The following is a 22184-nucleotide window of genomic DNA, read 5'->3' on the forward strand; positions in this document are numbered from 1 at the left end:
AACCCCGGCGAGCCTCCTCGGAAACAACGAGGCCCTTGCCTACCACGATGCCCTTTGCGAACGGATTTCACTCGAGCAGCGACAGAGGGATTTTGCAGACTGTCGTGACTAGGAAAGGGAGGTTTCCTCCTTCATTTATCCAATTTGTTCTAGCAGATTATTTCCTTCGGATGACAAAGGCGAGCAGCCTGAATCTCATTAGAGCTACATTTAACGCAGCTACTGCAGTACACAAATTTAACCTAAATCAAGGCAGGGTGTTCTCCACAAACTCCACTTACTCAGATCCTTCTATGTTGCCGTAATGAGAACAAGATTAACATCTTGCCTTCGCTTTCACCCATTTCTGTAAATGGATACATATTACTATAAATGCAGCATGTGCACTTTCACAGCTCCGGTCAGAAGCTTACTCCCAAACCCAGCACTCAAAACCAGAGAAGAATTTCTCACCAGCAAACCTATCCTCAAGTGACAAGTAAATTAGCTTCGAACTCATCTTTATTAAGGATGTGTAGCATATGCAATACTGAGACAGACAAGACAAAGCAAGCAGCTCCTAATGCTATTTAAGACAGAAGCCTGTAGATACAATGTTTCAAAGGCATTCAAATATCCAACTGTTTGTTTCTATAACTTTAATAGTTGCATGCATATTCAAACAATATCTATTAAAATAGTGACAGATTTCTTTGGGAACAACAGTTACTTGAAAGTAGGGGCACTGCATTATACTTGCAAGCATGCTTAATCAAGTAATTCTTCAATTTAAAAAAATAAAAATTAAAAATCACATACAAAACCATGCTCATTTTACAGACCAAACTAGACAAAAGCTATTTAAACTTGACTGCAACTTACCACTTCTCACTACTTGCCAGCACAACAAATCCAGTCTCACAAATACTCGCGAGCTCCCACTATTTCATGCTCAAAGTTTTACCATCAAATCTGTAGATCCTGATATGGTCACACTCATTAAAGAAAGAAAGATAAGACGGTTACTCTTCTGATAGCACTGGCAGCAAGTATTCACCCATTGGCTTTATTCTTCAGTGTTCTACAGCATGGACAATACAAAGACGTCATATGCCCGAACCATCCAGCCATCCACCTCTGCAACACTATCTGCAAAATACCACCACTAGCAAATATTTTCCCTATTATTTTATTTAAATAAAGGGCATTCGTCACATGGACATGTCCTAGCACTTCTGATCCATGCCTTTAAACAACATGCTCAGACTTACCAAGCATTATGTTGTATGGTATAGACACCATGTGATACTATCTGCAAATCAGGATAACGACAATGATTCAAGCACTGTAAGTTATAATATTTTAATTACGTTCACAAAACCGACCTAATTTAAGCTCAATTAAAATGGGTTTGTTGGTCTTCTGCACACTGAGTCACTCCACACAAAATTCTAAACGTGTATTATCTCCTGCAAAGGCTCTTTAAAACAACAATGGGAGCTAACATTTTAATTGCATTAAAAAGTAGCAATGTACTTTGGCATGTACATGAATATATTACTTCAGAAGTCTACAATGTATTTTAAAAGCACTAGTAAGATTTTAACAATGCCTCTACCTTCATGTCTTCAGTTCCTGACATGATTAAAGGTACACAACATAGTCTCTAAAGATTTTAAACTCTAAGACCAATTAGGAGTTCATAGGTGTACTTCTAAATGACCTAGCATGCTTCATTAGAAATATTAACTTCTGCAGAGTAGAACAGTAACAAAGTGAAATTAGATTTCTCTTCAGCTTTTTCCACCTTTATTATTTTCTCCCCCAACTCTTACACCAACTCATCATGTTAAAACACAAGTTTATGACAGTATTACAGCACAGCAACAGTTGATACATTATTTAGTTTGGCAAATATTTTCATTTTTACACATTATTAAGAAAGCAGCATTCTCTACTAAAGTGCATTTGGTATAAAGCCACTTTTGTTGTAGAGAAGTCATGCAGCAGCATTCTTACTTGCTTTTGAACTCCAATACCCTGACATCCCACTTAAATTGCCAAATTCTCATATCTAATATTATTTAAAAGAAAAACAAAAAAACAAACAGAAAAATTAAGTCAGTTCAGAGGTTTACCCAGGTTTTTTAGCCTGGCAGCTACTGAAAGCTTGAACATGAAGTACTATCACATCCTTTTCAAGCACAAGTAATTTGGGTATTTGAAAGTGTACAGACAGATAATGGATGTGTTCTGCACTCTGCATAGGGGAAAGTGTGTTGAGTCTAACACTGTGTTACAGAGCTTCCAGTTAGAAGACTGCAAGACCTGGACTGCAATTTCTCCATAGAATACTTCCCCAAAAGTTTTGATAGCTGACATACAGTAGCTTCCCTTCATGCTTCCCTAACAGTATGCTTATATATGACTAGCATTGCCTAGTACATTTGATATTCAAGAATATTGTTACTAATTCCTTTATGCACACAGTTCTCCTGTTATACTTTATCCCTACTACCACTGCATCAACCTTACTCGTGCCAATGATGGGTCAGTTCATTAGCATTACTTGACTACAAGAGACTAGTAAATGTAGATGGAGCATTTTATCCACCATCCATTTACTCTTCACAACACGTATCAGAGAACTAGTCCTCTTCAGAAGTTACCTAACAGAACTCAAAGTATATACACATCAGCTTGAGATGTCTGGAGATCCTTTCCTCCAGCAGATGCTTCTGTTCTCATAAGAATCAGAAGCAAGACTTAGACTATTGCCATATACAACTCAATTGTATAAAATTTATCCCAGTTAGCTCAGATCAGTACATTTCAATGCCACCTTAGTTGTGAATTTGGTAACTGAGCACCAAACACCAACTCCATGGCTTGTAACTCTTCAGAGAAGAGTTTACAAACAAGCTAGCAAGATGTATTTCTGTCAGAACACTAATACTGTTAGCAGCAACAAAACTGCCCTGATTTCAAAGCGGACTAAAAATGACACTACCCTCTCAACATCTGGGGAAAACAACATGAAGTACTTGAGACTTATGAAAAGCAAAATTTTTAACTAACAGGACTTAACTCTGTCAGTTATGCTTGAGGTAACAATGTGTATGATGATGCTGCTAAGGATCCAAGTTACAGCACCGTAACGCACCATCTCTACAAGCCTTCTTGATAGCTTTGTTATTAAACAAGCATTTTATAAAGAAAGTTAATTTAAGAATCAAAATCAACAAAGCTGACGTTTATTTGGGTGTATGAGAAAATACTAATTAGTCAAAAATGCTTCTCAGACAAGGCCAGTATCAGAAGCTTAAGTTGCCTACCAAAGCAGTCTGTCACTGGCAGATGTGAGATAATCCTATCCCTACACGGGGGCTGCTTTTGACCTCTTTGGGTAATTGATTGACATTAAAATAACTTTAAAAATTACTATTCTTATGTCCAGATTTTTTGAACTGTAATTCTTCAAGCTCTCGACTTAATGACTTTCTATGGATATAAACTCCCTGACCTTATCAGACTTTTTGGTTTTGATCTTTTGAATTTAGAGCACACATTAAAGATATCAGTATTAAAAAATTTGATTTCTCACAAACACTTCCAATTGAACTTAATAATCAAGTTTATTGTGATTTCCATTTTTGTTGTTGAAGTAAGGTTTGAAACAGCTGATGATTCTGAGCAATAGCCCTTTACCTCCACTGACTATTTGCTTAGCAATATCCAAAAAACTGGATCAAACTTAGATTACAACTATAGCAAGAAAGAATTGCTAGAGCCTCCAGACAGAAGCAAAACCTTCCAGTCTGCTTCCATTTTACCAGCTCAGCCCAGTGTTATTACTTGTTAGTCTATCAGCACCTACCAACTGATTACAACCGAATTAAAGACTTAATGATACCACACACTAACTCCTTCTATCAAACACATTAATGCAATATAATACAGTCAGGGTAGGCAGGAAGTAACCACTGGAAGCTGGTGGACTAACCGTAAAGATCTAGAGAAAAGTTACTTGTAGCTACTTAAGAGTTTTCCAAAGAAGAGATACTCTTAAGTACTATCAAAAGGTATCAGAGTGCTAACTCAGAAATCCACTATGAAACGAAGATATTTTAATTTTCTGGTACAGACATCTGTGCAAACAGTTATTGATAGCTTGCTAAATGACTGCATGGGGTATACATGTGTGCACACTTGCACTGGCACACAGCAAAAGCCAAGGAATGGGTTCTGTCAAGTTCCATGCTACCACACTATCAAGGGCATAATTCAGTGAATGTTCCCTTTTGGTGACAGTGCCAGCTTGAGCCAGAACTTCATGATAATTATTTAAAGCAGGCTGGGGATTCCTATCTTGATTAACCACCACCATGTAATGTCAGTAGACTGAACAGAGGCTCCCATGCATTAAATCCTGTTTATCAAGTATGTCTGTCTATTGACAAACTGGTTAAAAATAATAAAAAAAAGTTGACCAAATAGAGATCTCCCTACTTGAAATTGAGATTATATCTGGGAGAAAACCATTGTAGGGAAGTTTCAGTTTTAGGGAGGAGAGAGAATGATATCCAGGAAAATTTCAATACAAATAGAATTCTCCACGATCTCAAAAAATAGAGGCTATTAAAACTACCATGCTCTATCAGGAAGAGACTGTCTTCACAAACAAAACCCAACACACATGGCAGGCAAGTACAAAGACTTCCAAATACAAATTTAAAGCAGGGCAGGCAGCTGAACTAAATACAAGGTGAAAGAAAACAACTCTTCGTTCAAGTCAAGTGCATACAAACTTGCATATGTAAGTCAAATATCTATAAGTGATTTTGCACATTTTGGCTATTGTTAAAAAAAAGCTGAATACTCATCTTTGCGTTCCTTAAAAGAAGGCTGACTGACAGTTACTGGTCAACATCAAGGTACTCCATCCACATGGGTATGTGTATCTCCAACATGACACAGGGACATCAACAAGTATCCTTCTTACTAACACACCACCCCACCAAGAACAAAAGGGTATGAACTGTTTTGTAAAAACACAAAACACTTTTATAGTGACAGCCAAGAAAATCTCGCAGATACACGATGAATTTATAAGAAACACAACTGAATTTAGAAAAAAAAACAACTTTAAGTTGTTCAAGTAATCCATGATTGGAAAAGTTATCTTAAATCAGATGCTTAAAGAAATTCAATTTAGTGTTTAAACAAGCACCAACATAGATTATTTAAGGAACCATCAGTATTTTATCTCTGAGTGAAACTCTGCAAGTTCTCTTCCAAAACCCAAGATAAATTAACCAACTTGTAAAGTACACAGAAATATTCAATTATTTCAGTTGTGGAATAGTCTTGAAAGGAGATCTGTATTTAGTCCAAAAGAGGCATTTAATTTACCAAACTTCTAACAAAGTGACTGCCTATAATTAACAGAAATCAATGTATCGCACAGTAAAAGAAATGTATACTGTGGAATTTAAAAAAAAAAATAATCCCTTACACTTAAAAACAAAAAACAAGAGAAAACATGGTCTACTCATTCAATACAATCTCTGCATACTTACAAAGTATAGAAGAACAGAAGTATATTAGTGAAGACTAAGAGCTGTCTCTAGTACCAGACCACAGAGCTGATCCAGTTCTGAAATTCTAGTCCACCAAACAAACAGAAGATGAGCTAGCTAAGTTAGAGAAACCAACTGCACCCATATCATTCTCTTCAGGGGTACCACACATTAGAATCTCAGCTGTGAGTCTCAATTTTAACATACTGTGGCAAACCCAAGCAAAGTATGTCATATGTCAGCTACAGCTTTCAGCTAAGAAAGATCATCAGTGGTCCTCTTTGTTTCCAAAAAGAGGTAATTTTTTTGAGGGCAGTATTATGGAAACACTGCATTACAATAAAACTAACCTAAAGCAGACAAGAGCACTTGTTGGAAAGCCACTGGAGATTATGGATCAAATTACAAACATCGGAATTACTGCATTACACTAATCAGCTACAATGCCATCCTCTGAAGTCTCACTCTCCAAAACAGCAGCTTTAGAACAAGACAACTGCATTGCTACTGGCTCAAAGATCATCTCTGACTGAACAGTTGTCAGGTGAGCAATGCTATTTTGACACAGGCAGCCATTAGCTTATCTGTGTACATCCTTATCTCCAGAATCATCTTCATTTACTTGGAAGTGCTATTTGCCCTGAACACACCACAGGCATTACTTCTTCATAATGAGCTCAATATCTGCATTTATGCTCCCTTCAGCAGCTGACTAATATTACAAGCACACCATTTTGATTGACACCTAATACCATAGCTGCCATTATCACTTACATCATGCTAAAACATGAAGTGTTACCCACATCTATTTGGAGAGTAAAAGAATACAGAATTGCTTTGACACATTGTCAAGAAGCACTGTCAAGCTTCACCCACCATAGCTATGTTTTCTGTTTCTCCATCTTACAAGGTCATTAACTGACATACAAGTAGAAAGAATTCTACCATATTATAGCTGCACATTCAATTTAATTTTGAATACTATATAGTAATGTGTCATTATGAGGCAAAGTTCAAGAAATATCCAAGTGACTTACCATTCAGAAGTATCAAAACACCAGTTTTTTGGTTTGTATCCCATTTGTAAGAACACACTGTTCATACTCCAGAGGCTCAATATGTCTGTGGCCAACAGAATGGATAAACCAAATAATCCTTGGGAACAACAGCAAATTAAATCCTTATCCCTTTATCAAAAAAAAAAATGATACCTGATTTTTAAAAACTCAGATTTAAGTTCTGGACTCCAGTGAATTTGATATAGTTTCCATAACTGCTACATTTGTATCTTCTCCAAGAAGCTCTACTTTCAAGTCAAAACATTTTTCAACTAGTCGTTTGAGCAGTCGGATGAAAAAAGGTACAATACATGTTCAAAATCCAAGTCATCTTTGTCAACGCATATCTCTGCCTGTACAGTTTGCTTGACTGTCAGTGTGCTTAACAGTTGCTCTGCCTGAATTTACTACCAAATAGGCTTTGACAATGATTGCTGTTTAATCCTATGTAATACCCAGATGCAACTGTTCCCAGATCAGAGGACAGTTTAAAAACACAGTCTCCTCCCTGGCTACATAAAAGTCTGGAGTCATGCACTAGAAATCTAGCTGCAAAACTCAACAATAGTAAGGCCCACTATTACAATTAAAAGCTATTCATCTCTTCTATATTTATCTATGACAAGCAAACGATTATAAGTCTCCATATTTAAAATTTCAGTTTAATCATCTGAACTTTTTAATGTTTATACTGTAGGAAACAACATTCCAATAAAACTGAGTAACAGAGTTCACCACCTGAGTGTCTGGACTTAAGCCACCCTTCTTCACACAGTACGCCTCAAATGGCAAAACCTGAAATACGCAATGCAATGTAATTTAAACTCAACAGGCAACCTTCTCTCTGCCCACTCATCTTACACAAGCCTACTGTTTCAATTGTAGAAGTTGAACACTAGCTGGACATTCACCAGCAATTATCAGTTATTATTATCACCTTTTTTGTACTTAATCTGTAAACTTAATCCTATGCTTTGTTTTTATGAATTCTACTATCTAATCATCATGGTACAACAATAAACATTTGTTACATAAAAAGCTTTAGTGTACATGAGAATTCGCTAGCAAGTAGATCCCACATAAGTATATAGCAAAATCTATAATTATTTCCTTAATCATTTCATCTCTGCTTATATTTACATGAAATAGAATCCTTCAATTATCCCTGAACATCCACATCCCCGTTTCTGAAATGCTTATTCTCCTGAAGATACTGCCATGATCTAAATGAAAGTTGACATACACACTGCCTTAAAACTACCAGAAAACCCTTTCCAAAACAAAAACCCCTATCAACACCCCAATATTCTGTCTAGTTACTACCCTACAGATATAAACAAATAACCTGAACAATTATTAACTGTCTGATAGATTTAACATTTCAACTTAACACATGCCTAAGGTTTAGCTATAGCAACAATTTAATTAAGAACAAACTCAGCATTAGTAGGGTGAGTAACAAGTGCTGCCTACAGCACCAGATGATAAGATGTTAAGATAAATTATAGTGGACAAGGACATAATGTTCTGCTTGATTTCACCTTAAAGGTATCTAATGTTCCATTATTTCATCATCCCTAAGAAAAAAGTCAACATACTTTAATATGACCTATAGATTTAAACTTCTTAATGCCAGCTGTGAGTATGAGAGCTTACTGAACTCAGTTAAAAGAAACTGGCTCATTTGGGTTGGGTTGACAAAGACAAGATATTAAAAACAATGTAAAAATTTCAGTTTAATTGCCATTTTTTAAGAGTGACTCACAGTGACACAGGGCACACACATGCCAGCACAAGAAATCCAAGCCATAACTGGAGCACAAACTAACTCAATGTCTCTACTCTATGACAGCTCTATTGAAGTGCCACATTTTATCAGACTACATTTTAAGCCTTATTCACAGCCTGTTGTCTTAATGCTTCAGGAAAAGCTGAATTCAAATTTGCCTCTGCATTATCTAAATTACCCAGTTTACACTAAGGAAAAAGGAATATGTTTATCTGCTTTAAATAAGACACTGCCATTTTGGTGCTTAAAGAACGCAAAGACATTTAAAATGATGACCCCAAAATGAGACAGTCCTTTCTCTCTCATTGTAATCTGGAATATTACTCACTGCTGTTCTGTATAGCAGAAACATTTGGGCAGACAAAGATTCCAGCTGCCCTGTCAGCACTGGTCTTTCACAGATCTGTTTAACAACTTGTACAGCAAAACTAGAAGCAAGACAGATAGTTTCCAGATTTCTGCATATATTTGCCAATACTTCATGAACCTTGCCTTTTGTTTCCTGGACTTCCAAACAAAGCAGCATGATTTTGTTGAAGCAGCTAACAGCAGATTAGTAATATCACCTTTTGAGGCAGCTAAGAAAAACTTTTTTTGAGTAAATCAAGAAAGACAGGATCCTCTTCTACTATTTAGCCTGTGCTCATCATGTAACAAAATGCTTCCCTGATATATGTATCAGAAAGTGTCACTGACAGTTAGCTATAGGATCGAGGAAACGTTTGATATCTGCCATGGCAAGAGTATCAATCCATACCACTGGTACCTTTCATGACAGACCTAGGACACGGGCTGTCCTAGCTGAGGGCCACCCCAGTTCCACATCAGTCTGCTACACACAAAGAAAATTACTAAACCCCCCTGTTCTTCTTCAGGAAATGAGAGTACAAAGGAAAGCAACAAGGAATTTCTTTTAGCCCTTTCCAGACAACATGCCTCTAACATGACTCAGGCACTTGAAAGAGTGTTCCACCATGAAACACTGTTCCATACATCAGCTATTACTTCAGTAAGACTATGCCAACTATGTAAGCAATTCAACTTATAAAAGATGCCAGGGTTTACTGCTGAATATGAATGCAGCTCACTGTGACAGGCCAGCAAGTATCTGTGCAGTACTACACATTGGCCTCACCAATACTGTGTGGGCAAACCAAGCAAAGAAACAATTATCCCCCAAAGAATCGGGAGGGGGTGGGGGGACACGACACACATGACACCCAAAAAACCCCCAGGACAGTCTATGCACACTACCTAACTCCAAGTTACACACGGGCTACATAGGGAACTCTTTCATTCGCAACTGTAGGCACATTTGGGCCAGGCCTGCAACTGTTGACTTCTCCCCAGCAACTGCTGGGCACAGCCCCAGTGCTCCCACCACAGGGACAGGGAGGAAGGAGCCCAGTTGTGCCTGCCTGTAACTCTGCCAGACCTCCACCAGCAGGTCACTTGTCCCTCAGCACACCCAGATACCCTGTGAAGGCGCAAAAACCCACGTGTTATTTTAACAGCCTACAGAAAGCAAAAGGACACGTGGTAGAGGTAAAAAAGTTATAAACTGTCCTCATCTTCTGTATCCTTTCATACAAGCTCATCCTATGCTCTTTTTTTTTTTTTTTTTTGAAGTATCATTACTGGATTAAATTCAGAGTTAGAAGTGACAGCTCTGTTTTTCCTAAATAAATTTCTAAATCATTCTTTTACATGAGTACTTGAGAGAGGGGGTTAAGGGGTAAACTTTTCACTAGTCATAGAAGCCATTCTCATTTTCCAAGTCTTTTAAAATATTAAATCTTAATTTTCAGCATATTGTTGCTCAAAAACAATGTATTAGTTCAGTGTTAGCATATCTGAAAATCAATTATAACTCATAGTACTACACATCTCATGCTTTATCTTTGGAAAATTCATCACACTTAACATGCAGGTAGTTTGCAGAATTAACTTTACAGAGGCCCACATGCATAAAGCCACCTGAATTTGAGCAGTGTTGTAATGCTGCCCAAGGTTGGGATTTTTAGTACTTCTCTGGCACAACTGTTAACTGCAGCTTTAGTACTGCGCCCTTAGAGCTAATGTTTACAGTCAGACTTTTATAGCTTAAACCCGCACAGGAAGGCGTACAGGATAAGAAGGACCTGCAAGCAGTTAAACTGTGTAGTCTTAAGACATTTGCTTTTAATATAACAAGGTACTTACATTTAGGTCTTCACCTACACTTCTTCACTGCTATACCGGAATTCTCTGACATAATAGACAGCTCATGATTTCCTCTCCACTTGCAGCAGAAATTATGATGCATTTCTTTAAGACTGCTTCCTCTCACCTCGAGTGGTCCTGCAGCTACATCTATGATGCCAACATAGAAGCAAGTTCCCTATTCTGCTTCAGTTTTCCAAGTGATAGATTTTTATCACTCTCACAAATTGCAGGAACAAAATTTCAACACCAGCCAGTACTTTATGCTGTTCTAACAGCTATCTTAAAGCCTATGTTTAAGCAACTACACTTTAAGGTCTTAAGATGCTAGTGGATATTCAGATTCTCTCTACACTCTTTAAGTGAATGGCAAGGCTGTAACTTAAAACAAATAATCTAGAATTCTCAGGTAAGTACTACAAGAGCACCTGAAACATTTTAGGATCCTGAAAGACAAAGCAGCTCCCATTGGCTCTGTGTAACTTGGATGCTGGTGCCAAATACAGAACGTCTCAGATTTGAAGGAACATTGGGAAACCCACGATACAACCTCCTGCTCAAAGCAGGAGCAGCTCTGAGGTCAGACTAGGTTGCTCAGGGTTTAATCCACTTGGGTCTTGGAAACCTCCAAGGGCCATAGTCCACAGCCTCTCTTGGGCAACCTCAATTGCCCCTGTAGTGAAAACCTGCCATGTCTCAGTTCATGACTGCTGTCTTGTGTTCCTCCCAACATGCACATAAAGTTCTTGACTTCTAGGTATCAGAAAGCTACTATTAGGTCATTTGAAGCCTTCTTCTCTCCAGGTGGAACAAGCCATTACCTCAGCCCCTCCTCACATGGCAATGGCTCCAACCCAACAATATTGGTGGCTCACCAACCAGACTCAACTCACTATCCCAGGTACTGAGTACAGGGTGAAAATTCAAACTCTCAACCTACTATCTATGTTCTTGTTAACATAGCCCAGGATGCTGTTACTTTTCCTCACTGCCAGAGCACACTGCTGGCTCATGTTTATCCTACTGTCCACCGGGACAGCCACAGCCTTCTATGTACAGCTTCTATCGGCCACTCAGTCCCCAGACCATATCAATGCAGGGAATTAATCCATTCCACATGCAGAACTTCACATTTGTTCTCAATGGATTTCATGAGGTCAGCACTTAACTCCATCCTCTCTAGGCCCCTCTGAATGGCAGCCCTCCCTCAAGCATATGGACTATATGGACTTCTTCATTCTACTGCTGTTAATGTAGCAGCAGCAGCTCTTCTTGTTGCCCGTGACGTCCATCTCATTTCAACTCTGGTTGAACTTTTGCTTTCCTTTGTGTTACTACTTGGCATTTTTCCTGCAGATAAAGTGACATCATGAACTTTCTTGGACTTCACCTAATTCACTGTCTCAAGAGATTTCCCCGTGAACCAATTTCTCCTAAAGTCTAATTTTTCATCAAACCTGGCGAGGAAGGTACAACATGACCATCTCATTGTGCACTGAGATATTCCTTGTTACTATTTAATTTTCACAACCTGTTCCAAAAATCCCAGTCTACAGATCAACTTTGTACAGTTACCACTGAGCACCTAGAAATATATTTCTCATTCTTGTATTTTTATTTGCTCACTGAAAAACACCCAGAATGCAGTTTATCCTTAAAACAGGGAACAATTACAGGAAATGATGGCATAAGTAATACCACTATTTTCAGTATGATGGAGTAACTCAGTTCTCATATTCTGCTGGAGTAACTTCTCTGACTAGACTATGTTCAATCAAACTTGGAGCTCTTGTATGCAAAGAAAATTAAATTAACATATTAACAAAGTCACTGTTAGGATTGCACATTAGGATCTGAAGTTCTGAGTTATTTTCCTCTTCATCTCAGAAAACTATCACATCATTAACCTTTCTGTTACAAATCCAGATGACTGCAGCTAGGAAGTTGTTAAATAGGAAGAGATATCAACAATATCATAGGCCTATAACAATGTCTGAAGAAAAAGTGACAGAGGAAGCACTAGTATTGTAAATATACAAAGAACTAAAGATTTTGTTATTGACCATTAAATCATAGCAACATTTTTAACAATTAAAATCTTAAGCTAATCACAGAGTCATCGAGTTCAAAAACTTGGGTGGCCAACCTGTGACATATATATAAGGTCGCAATAAAACATCATAAAATACTACAAGATTATTCACTCCTGTTGAAACAAACCAAATTTAGCCATTGGCATCCACCTCCCTTCAGTAATATTCTGCCAGAAGTTAACAGAGAGAACAGCAGTTCTCTGTGACTTCAAAAATTCTGACCAAGAAAGCCAGCAAATCCCTGTGTGTGTGTGCGCGAAATGTTGTTTGTGTCCTTTTTGCATATTTAAGTTTAAGAAGTAAAAAATCCAACAGTATAGTCATAGCCTGTTTGGGTAATTGTAGTGATTTTTTTGACAAATAAGGCATTCTACTTGGAAGATTGAGAAATACAATAAATATAATGGATGGTTAGATGAAAAATGCTATGCTTGCAAACTACAGCCCACAAGAAATCATCTTTCTAGGAACACATCTATCTTCTCTGACCAGAGGAAAAGTTAAATAGCTTCTAAGAAGGATTTTGACAAATGGGTGAAACTACTTTCTTCCTTAAATAAAGACAGCTGAAGTCAGGTGCTAAACTGAGCATTTGCTTTGGTTTTGACGACAGTTACTTCTACCACTCCTACAAGTAAATCAGCAATAGTAACCCAAGCCAGATAAACTCCAGTACTGCCATTCCTAATTACATCAGCACAGGTATCACAGAAAGCATAATTCCACTGATGCTTCTGCTTAACACAGCACTTTAAGCTAATATGATTATGATAGGTTTAGTTGCACTTCATTCCAGTAGCTTCATATTACTCTTGCCAAGTTGCACAGGGTAGAGACTTCAGCCTTCTGAATACTGCAATTCAGTATCAGGAAAATCCTTCCTCATTGTAGGTGAGCAAATACCTGAAGTAATTTATATCTGGCAAGTTTATCACAGGCTTCAGGTTGGAAAACCCTTCAGTAAACCACCCATGAAAAATTACTTATTTTATCAGAGTTTTTCAAGTCAGTAAAGCAATACTATTGCAGCTCTGAACACACACCCACACTCCATTCCTTTCACTACTCAACATTTTCCACCCTCTCAAGAGATCATCTTAGTGTAAAATCTCTTAGTTTAGTTTTTCAAAGGAAGCTTTTTCCATCATGTGGCAACCCTTAAAATGCAGCAACTATAGACTGACCCAAAGCAAAGGAAGGGAGTTCACCTCCCTTACTTTCACGGCTCTGCTGCAGGGGCTTCTACACTGTAAACTGCCAGTTTAACAAACAGCCACATCAAACTGCCAATATCTGCATTCTAGTTACATGATTAGACAAACTGATCCGTGTCAAGTCCACAGAAATACAAACATGACAAAAGAGCAAATCACCATACTCTCCTCTATAATGCTCATCTGGTGGGCAACTAAACATCTAGTTTAGTTGCCTTCCTTGAGAACTGACAGCAGACTACCAGGTCAGCCCTGCATAACAATCCTGCCTGCAATATATAGTATTTTCTTGAAATGAAGAAATCCTCAAATGTATTTTCAGGTTAGGCACCTCCACTTTCTGCATACTTGGAATCTCCCATTTCAGCAGAAATTTCTCCACTATCTAGCTTCCCTTCTCATCCACTTGCAATTAACCTCATTTCATTTCCTTTCCATTAAAACCACAATGATCCACATTAAGGAGTTGAGCCCACCAAATCAATCACAAACATTTATTCAATTTATTTAAAAAAAAAAAAAATCAATTTTACTTGTCACTTAAATGCATCTCTTCTGCAGAAGTTATAAGTGAAGTATGAATTCTGTTCAGCTAAAATATTTCCAAACTTCAATATCAGACCTGACTTAAAAATGTGTTGGTAATTCATTTTCTAAAACTTGTCAACTGTAAGAATGTTATAAATGCTGACCTCATTTCTTGCATTTAGTCTATCTAGCAGCCTGAAGCTTAAGATTCTATATATCTACAAAAATTATTTAACCTTCTAAAAAGATTTTAATGAGGCTGAAATAGGCATTTCTCTTCTATCCCACTGAGATTAAATATATTTAACTTTAGAAATTAATATCAGACACCAGACTATGCTTTACAGAATACTGCAGAATCAAGAAAAGCAAAGCCAGAATGGCAGTGCTTTTTGTAACACTGACGTTGAATTTGTCTATGATCTTCCTGCTTTAAAAGCTGCTTCTGTTTAAAATTTTAACTATTTTTCTTGGAAATTTCAGATCAAATAGCAGTAAGAGATTGTTTCTGGATGCACTTCAGAAAAATGAGCAAGGTTGGTTTGTTTAAAACAGGTAAGGACATAAACTAACAGGTATGTCTTACAAAGTGTCTACTTGTGGCAATGGCATAATGTGTAGTCTAAAAACAATTTGCAAGTTCTCCTCTTCCCCCACCCCCACCCAAACAGAACTCTTGGCAAAATTTATACTTTGTAACACAGATGAAGTGAAACATAATTTTTTGCCTCAAACTGCTACTAAGAGAAAATGAATTTAGGTCTAGAGGTAAAAATTACAGTAAGGAAGTTCTTTAATGTCTTGAAACACGTAACATGCAGAACACTTAAAATAACTCTGAGAGACTAGTTTTGAAGTGTGAAATGCCAACCACAACATACATGGTATCTAACATTCACAGAATCACAGAGTCATCTAGGTTGGAAAAGACCTTGAAGATCATCTAGTCCAATCATTATTCAGTTCTGTATGTCAGATAGACATGTATTACTAATTCTTAAGAATTTTGTGTAAGCTTAGAAAGCTCTACATAATTCAGTTTTTCAAGGAAAGCTTCTGAAGCATGCAAAAACTCTCTGCAAAAAAAACCGAAAGTTTTCTATGACATTAAACCAGATCTTCGGTTACATTAGAAAACTTGTAAGCTAAAATGTCTTTGGTATCCTCTACCTTATCAAATATTAGCCCATATTCAAGGAGATTATATTTTTTTTTTTTTTTTTTTTTTTAAGCAGAGGAATTTCACTAGAATCTACAATATTTTCTTGTCTTTATGGCAGTCAAAAACTGAACTTTTAGGTACTCTTGCCATCATTTCTTAACCTTTACAAAAGATCCCTATTTTTATAAGTACAGACTCTTTCTGAGCTATCAACTTAAAGGACTTTCTAAGTCATCCAGAAAGGAGTTGATTTGACAACTGAACAGATTCATTCCACATTGATAAATTAAGCACACAATACATAGCTTAAATACAATTCCAGTGGTATCAAATACATCAAGAACCAAAAGGTTAGTTTAGCCTGTATGTCCACCTCAGCTATTGTCCTATATTATGCTTTAGGTAGTTGTGCCAGTTGCACCAATTTGTGAAATGATGCATGTACTGTAAGCAAAGCTACAGAGAGCAAATCTTTTTAGACAGGCTAAGAGCCATGCAATCATGCTGACATGAGCTGAAAGATGCTTTCATTTCTTTCTGACACATTACAGCATCTCTCTCATGTCCCTTCATCAGTGGAAAAGGCTTTCCAGGCAAAAAAAGATTTCATATTTCTCCAAAATAATTACCAGTAGTTGGACTGATTTTTTTTCTTAATGCCCACTTAGCAGTTAATAAATCAGTTGTGGTTAAGCCCATACTCAGACTTCAAGGAATCCAAGACTGCTTGAGGCACACTGAGATTCTGAAAACAAACAAACAAAAAAAAAACCCAACAAAAAACAACCCACCTAGAAAGAGATTAACTCCACATCCCAGCTTTCACCAGTCAGTTGAGAGGGTCACACATGATGAAAAGCAATGCATGAAGGTGTTTAAGTATAACAAATTCTTATACAAAGATATATCTGAGTTAAACCAACTCCATTTAAAAGAGTTTACATGAGAAAAAGGACACAAAGAAAAAAAAAAAAAAAAAATCAAACACCTACCTTTGAGCTTCATCCAAATATATTCCACTCCCTCTACCCCCCCCCCAAGTTTCTATTTGAATTATTAGCAAGGTTTTTTCTTTGGCTTACTATTGTGTTGTAGCAGAAAAGCTTCTGAAATTTCACTAAGAAAAAAAGAAATTATCATACAATACTAGAACCATAAAAAGTTTCATTTATAAGGATTGGTGAAGACTTGTAAAACAGGTACAATAGTTAACCTGCATTTTTATCCACTTATAGCCAGCATGCACCTTTCTAGGCTTTACTATACTTCACCAAGACAATTAGACAACCTATATGAACTCCCAACTGAACTAAAAACCCAACAATTCCTTTTAAGCCAATGGATGTATGTAAAATTCCCTGACGTATGCAAAAAAGAACAAGCTCCTGGTTACAAGTTACATAGGATACATTAAAGCATGGTTGTAAGTTTAAACTTGTTAAGACTGAATTTACTGGTTATGAACATGTGGGAAGCAAATTTATAAACTTAAAATTTTGCACCTCTTGCCTATATCTATCATTCATAAAGTTCTTGCTTCTTATACATTCTTACACTGAACTGAAACAGCATTATTTTATAAACTGCATTCTAAGCTATTCTATTTAAGTCCCAATAATAACTCTGATTATTAGTAGTGGCATATATATATATATATATAGTGTACAGAGGAAGGGAGTTCACACTTACTCTGTTTGCCATTAAACAGAGACCTTAGAGTCCAGAGACACAGTAGCAAGTTAGTCCAGAGACCTTCAGTATAAAAAAAAACCCTAAAATAATTATTTACCTAGATTTCTGCCAGGGGCAAATTTGGCTTTTGCACACCTTATTATTTTTCACTACTTTGTTCAAAAGTCTACCTATAAGACAGGCCACAAACCACATGGAAGGGACCCTGACCCTTTCCTGGTTTTCCAGAACTGGCCATTTATTTACTTGATGGCATTAATATTGCTCCAGAGACTTCCAACATCTCAGTCACCTTCAGTCATGAGCTTGAGTGAACACCAGCTTTGTCACACATGGGCCTATCAGTCTGCGAGACCAGCAGCAAACTTAAGTTTCACAAGGCAAATCCACCAGACGCACAGTGAAGCCCAACCAGAGATTTTAGTCCTTGCCTCCTACTACAGCTTTAAACGTCTTCCACACCGCAACACGTTCTGAACTGTTAGCATCTGTCATGGCTTTAGATTACACATTAACATTATACATCACATATAGTAGTTCTCCAGGTAACAGTAGCCACTGTTTATTTCACCCTATTTCAGTTTTTAAATTTTTAGATTTAAAAAAAAATCCTCATAACTGCTATTGCTCCTCTCACAACACAGTCAGTCAAAAGCTTGCACAATTAAGCTATCTAGATAGATTCAGCTAGGCTGAAACACTGCATGTAAAACAAGGCCTATCTTACCAAACTTGGCACTTAAGGGATCAAAGCAGCACCCAAATAATTAAGTTCAGATCTAGTTTTCCTTGGAAGCCTTCCTTATTACTGTCAGCCTGCCCATCTGAAGAGACAGATTTCTACTATTGCCAGACAATTCAAAGTATTCATGCCGTGTTCCTGTGGCATTTGTGCAGTTCTCACAGTGCTCCTAGATCATTTAAACATCTTGAAGAAAGTTGAGTCACTTTCAACAGAATCAGCGCTCCTCTTCAGGATAACAGGCTGAAACTTAATATTGAAATAAGCTTTCAAATACAACAAATATTATGGAGAATTTTATTTAGGAAGCTGATACACAGATGTAAACTGATAAGTAACAGGTGAAATTGTCAATCCAGCATCTTGGTGCAGAAGCTTAACACAGTCTACATGTTGGTTTCATTTTCTATTTGCCTACCTACCTATGCATCTGTGTACAAAATCTTGACACATGGACTGCTATCTTTTCAGTTTTACACACCACTGCATAAGAGTTGAAGAAATTCACTGCCAAGACGTCAACAATTCCATGAAGACTATTCTCATTTCAAGGAAGTTACAGAGGTAATGAACTGAAAGCATAATAAACAGGTAGAGAATAAGAAGAAACACCACCCCCCTCAAGTTTTCATTGTCTTGACCAATACATATCTAACATCAGCAGGCAGCATCTTCTGTCTAACCAGCCTGATTATTATAAATAGCTATTATCTATTTTTCTTTAATCTACAGCCGAAGAAAGCTTACACATTTAGAGTAGTTTTTTAAGCTGTTTTTAGCACAAAATTAAATGAGGAAGACATGAAGGTATCAGGGGAAATAAGGCTGTCACAGCTCTCCTTTCTATTAATAACAACTAGGGTACAGTTCTGGGTCACTAATTACAGCACCAACATCATCTCCCTTTCACACCCTGAATTGAAAATGAGGGTTCACAATCAAAAATACTGTCCACAAACCATTCACTAGATAGGACATGAAGCTAAGATTGTGTACTTTTTCCCTGTAGTACCCAAAACCATAAAAATATGAGGGACCTACAAACTCCTTCAGCTCAGAGCTCAAATAAGAGCAAAAGGTCTGTACTCAGTATGCACACCTAAACTACATGTAGTAGTAAAATCATTAGTTATGTTTCCTGCTTTAATACAGAACACAAAAAAATAAAACATTATTTCTCTTTCAGGCTGACAGAAATACAAAATTTGAGTTAAATGTCAAAATTTAGCTTAACTGACACAGCTTTTCTTTTTGTTTCATGTATTGACATCAGTAGCTTTAGAGCTCTGCTAAGACCATCAGTCTTGTGTGCATTTTGTGTTGCAGTTTGTCCTGATTCAGCTAGGACAGGGTTAAGTTTCCCCAGCAGAGAAGGGGGAAGAGATCTCCAGCTGGGTTATTCATACCATGCTGAAGTCAGGTCTGAGCACGGGAACTTTTTCCTTGGTGGCTTTGGTGGAGGGGAGATCATGGCAGGCTTGTTCCGTAACCATTTGCAGTATTTCTCTGTGTATCTTTTGTCTTGCTTAATGTTATTTGCTGTTTATTGTTGCTATCATTGCTACTGTTGTTGTTCAGATTGTTTATCACACTGTTGTATTAAATTTCTTCTTATTTTAACCCGGGGTTTGTGCCTCACTTCCAGCCTGGCCGGCTGAGGATGGGGAGGGGCAATGGCAACATGCTCTCTGGTCCTGGCAGGGCCTAAACCAGTTGAAAGGGACCTGAAAGATCCCCTAGTTCCAACGTCCCTGCCATGGGCAGGGACACTTTCCACTGGATCAGGTTGCTCAAAGCCCCGACCAACCTGGCCTTGAGCACTTAATGGAAGGGGGCAGCCACAACCTCTCTGGTTGTCCGACCCATTCCAGTGTTTCACTACTCTTATACTGAATAATTTCTTCCTGATACCTAATCTAAATCGACCCTCTTTCAGTTTAAAACCATTACTCCTCCCCTTATCACTACACTCTCTGATCAAGAGTGTCTCCCCATCTTTCCTGTAGCCCCCTTTAAGTACTGGAAGGCTGCTATAAGGTCTCTGCAGAGACTTTCTTCTCCAGGCTGAACAACTTCAACTCTCTCAGCCTGTCCTCACAAGGAAGGTGCTCCATCCCCCTGATCATCCTCATGACCCTCCTCTGGACTAACTCAAGCAGGTCTATGTCCTTCTTACACTGAGGGCTCCAGAGCTGAATGCAGTACTCCAAGTGGGGTCTCACAAGAGCAGAGTAGAGGGGTAGAATCACCTCCCTTGACCTGTTGGCCACTTCCCTTGATGCAGCCCAGGACGCGTTTGGCTTTCTGGGCTGCAAGCGCACATTGCCAGCTCATAGTCAAATTTTCATCCACCAGCACCCCCAAGACCTCCTCTGCAGGGCTGCTCTCAATCCACTCATAGCTCATTCTGTCACTTACCTTCCCTAGCACCTTTTTGCTCCTGCTGGAATGGCTTTCAATATTAATTTTAATATGTAACCCTTCAGTCTACTTAGACTGTATTTACTGATGGGATTTCTCAAGTATGTTTTCCACAATTTTTCAGTAACAAATTACTTTCAAAATTAGTTTTTAAAAACCCCTGAAATCTCTCTAAAAAAAACAAATTCAAACAAACAACCTAGAAAAATCTGCTCTTTAACAATAATAAATACATTAGTAGATAAAGCTTCATCCTCAGACAATGCCCTACTTATTGAAGACACATCTTAATAGGAAAAAAAATTCTCTCCTATTAACTGTTCCTGTCGACATATTTTCTAACTGATAATATTACTCAGATCTTCCTTTTTGCAGAATGTTGGCAGTATTTCAAAAGTGAGTCAGTCTCTTAAAATACATATTGCATCATTGTAGGGATACCATTCAAGAGTCCACTTAAAATTTACATGGAACTTTCTTTCTAAAACCCATTTCCAGAAAGTTAATGCCCTTTGACAGCAAAGCAAGTAAAAGTGTTTGAACTACTTGCTCTCAAGCAGTGCAACAATTCAGCCATCAAGAGACAAATAAGCCATTCATGTTTTGAAAATCATGAGCACTTTTTGGAAAACTTTTTTTTTTCCCCCCCTCTTCAGTGGGTACCTGACTAGCCATATTCCCACCAATTCCATGTTACATATTACTTTCACTCGACCAGTGACATTAAGCTGTCAAGTTGCCCTAATGTTACTTTACACATCTCAGTGTTGTCCTCTCATGCTACTTCCTCCACAATCAGCTCACTGACAAACCAACCTGTTCTGACTTTAGCTTCATCTCTTGATGCACCTGCACTCATTAGTTACTGCAAAAACAAGAATACACTAATAGAAAAAAAAAGTGTAAAAACTCTGATGCCCTACCAGACAGCAACACAGCATCTGGACTAATGGTGCTGAAACAAATTAATGCCAGTTTTCACTGCTAAAGTTATTGGTGATATCAATTATCAAGAAATCTTAACTGAATGCAACATTTGACAGAGTAATGGATAGTTTGCTTAGCTGAACTCCACCAGAAGGACCTCACTCTAATAAGCACAATTTGTAAGTCAAGATATAACTTCTAACTGCTCCACTCAATGGTCTTCCAATCCCAAAAAGTCTCTACTCTCCATCAATGCTCAGACAAGTTAAGCTGCCCACACAATTAAACAATTCAGCTTTCTGCTAGATAAGCAAAAGGAAAGCACCCAAATGAAGTCAATGTTCCATTCCATCTATCTACAGAGGAACTAAGAGCATTTGTGGACATTTTACAGCAGGTGATGAAGACTGAATTAGAAATACCCTCTGCATGCCACAGATAGTTTTATTTAAGGGCTGCAGAGATGCTTACAGAGGGCATCTCAACCTGTTATCAAGGCACAATAGAGTCCCTGACACAGTATGGCATTCTCAGATGTCCAGCCTTCTCCAGCTAAAATAGGATTCAGCTGAAATACATGGATATTTTAGAAGCCTGTGCAAGCTAAAACCCTAGGCTACTCATACAATTCCCTAAAGCCGTGAGTCAAACTTTCAGACAAGTCCCATCATGAGACTTTTCCTCTTAAATAGAGCGAAGATGCAGACTGGCTGGTGGATCCCTAAGCTGGTCTAAAGGGCCCATATCCCCAGCTGCTCATTCCTGCCCCTATACTGCTCCCACTGTTGTGCCAACAGA

The 22184-nt window shown here is 37.8% G+C and overlaps 1 protein-coding gene across 2 annotated transcripts in view; it reads right to left on the reverse strand.

Annotated features, from left to right (window-relative positions):
• TRIO (trio Rho guanine nucleotide exchange factor) overlaps positions 1-6819 on the reverse strand; it is a 198004-nt gene extending 191185 nt beyond the window's left edge. The window contains exon 1 of one of the 2 annotated variants that reach the window (XM_026841539.1): positions 6596-6797. The gene's annotated coding sequence lies outside the window, so the exon portion shown is untranslated. Of the gene's footprint in view, positions 1-6595 lie in introns of both variants that reach the window. The other variant, XM_026841540.1, reaches the window with a different exon arrangement.
• Positions 6820-22184: the final 15365 nt, after the last annotated feature.

This window comes from Athene cunicularia, assembly GCF_003259725.1.
Source record: "Athene cunicularia isolate RWA chromosome 2 unlocalized genomic scaffold, athCun1 chr2_part1, whole genome shotgun sequence".
Classification (NCBI taxonomy): Eukaryota; Metazoa; Chordata; class Aves; order Strigiformes; family Strigidae; genus Athene; species Athene cunicularia.